The following is a 1,820-nucleotide window of genomic DNA, read 5'->3' as shown; positions in this document are numbered from 1 at the left end:
TTGAGAATTGAATATTTTTCCTTGAAAGAAGTGGTCCAAAGCCTGGAAGAAGTGGAAGTCAGTTGGTGCAAGGTCTGGTGAACACAGTGGATGCCAGAGAGTTCCCAAGTCCAGCCTCTGTGTTTAAATAGCATTGTTTGTGTGACATGTGGTTGAGTATTGTCTTGCAAGAGGATTGGCCTGTCTCTATTGACCAATCTCAGCTGCTTAATCGCAAACATCCTCATCATTTCACCCAATTGGTTACAGTAAACAGTTCTATTATGTCTTGTCAGGTATGTTTTGAAGATCTATTGTTAGCTGCATATACCTATATGATAGTTACATCTTCTTGGTGTACTGGTTCTTTTATAATCATGTGATTAACTCTTTATCCCTAGCAATATTCCTTGCTCTGAAGTTTACTTTGTCTGATATTAATACAGTCACTACAGCATTTTTTAAATTAGTGTTTGTATGGTATATTTTTTCCCATTGCTTTATTTCTAACACATATGTGTCTTTATATTTAAAGTACATTTCTTGTAGACAGCATGTAATTGGCTCTTGTTGTTGTTATCCCGTTTTCTATTTCTGTTTTTGCATTAATGTGCTTTGATCATTTATATTCAATGTAATTACAGGCATGATTTGATTTAGGCCTGATATTTTATTATTTGTTTCTGTTTGTTCCCTCTGTTTTTGTTCTTTTGTTACCCTTTTCCTGCTTTCTTTCGGATTAGCAGAATATATTTTACTGTTCTCTTTCAATCAATATATTGGGTTTTTTTGCTATTTCTTTTTGAATTATATTTTTAATCATCCCTCTGGGATATATATATATATATATATATATATATATACACACACACATATATACATACATATATGCATATACATGTATGTACATACATATATGTATATATATGGCTAACCTTTTACAGTCTACTAAAGAGTTAATATTTTAAAACTTCAAGTACAATATAGAAGCCATATGACCATATAGGCTTCTTTATCCTTTTATGTTATATTTTTATTTATTTATTTATTTTCATGGAGGGGTCTTCTGGTGAGGACCAGAAAACCTACTAGACAAATTCTAAATGAGCTGTAAGATTCCCTTTTATGTTATATGTTTAAGTTTAACATCTACTTACATTAGAAATTCCACCATTGTTATACCTTTGATTTCAATAGAAACACATAGGTTAAAGAATTTAGGAGAAAAATAGTCTTTCATATTGATCCATATGTTTGCCATCTCTGTTACTCTTCATTCAATCTTGAGGATTCCAGTTTCCTTTTGGTATAATTTTCCTTTATCCTAAAGAACTGCCTTTAGAATTTTTTGTAAAACATGTTGGTGACAGATTCTCTTAGTTTCCCTTTTTCTGAAAATGTCTTTATTTCACCTTCAATTATAAAGAATAATTTCACTGGCTACAGAATTCCGAGCTGACAGTTCTTTGCTTTCAGCACTTTAAAGATGTTGTCCCGCTGTTTTCTGGCCTTCATAGTTTCTGACCAGAAATCCGCAGATGCAAATTTGTATCTGTGGATGCTTTTCCTTGACTGCTTTTAAGACTTTTAAATTTATCTTTGGTTTTCAGTAGTTTGATTATGATGTATCTGGGCATGGTTATCTCTGAGTTATTCTGTTTTGGGTTCACTGAGCTTCTTGACTCTGTTAATTTATGTTTTACAATATGTGAAAAGTTTTCAGTTATTATTCCTTAAGATATTTCTTCTGCACTAATCTCTTTCTTCTCTTCTTTTGAAACTCTAATGACATACATGTTAGACTTTTTTGTATTGTCTCACAGGGCCCTGAAGCTTGTTCA

The 1,820-nt window shown here is 32.0% G+C and overlaps 1 non-coding gene across 1 annotated transcript; it reads right to left on the bottom strand.

The window, feature by feature from the left end:
- Positions 1-1,036: 1,036 nt before the first annotated feature.
- Positions 1,037-1,098, bottom strand: LOC123628969. Its single transcript, XR_006731844.1, has one exon. It is a non-coding gene; the product is annotated as a U7 small nuclear RNA (small nuclear RNA).
- Between the last annotated feature and the right edge of the window lie 722 nt (positions 1,099-1,820).

The sequence above is a fragment of the Lemur catta genome, chromosome X (assembly GCF_020740605.2).
Source record: "Lemur catta isolate mLemCat1 chromosome X, mLemCat1.pri, whole genome shotgun sequence".
NCBI lineage: Eukaryota > Metazoa > Chordata > Mammalia > Primates > Lemuridae > Lemur > Lemur catta.
The sequence above is the reverse complement of the archived record's forward strand: the minus strand, read 5'-3'. Positions and strand labels throughout refer to the sequence as shown.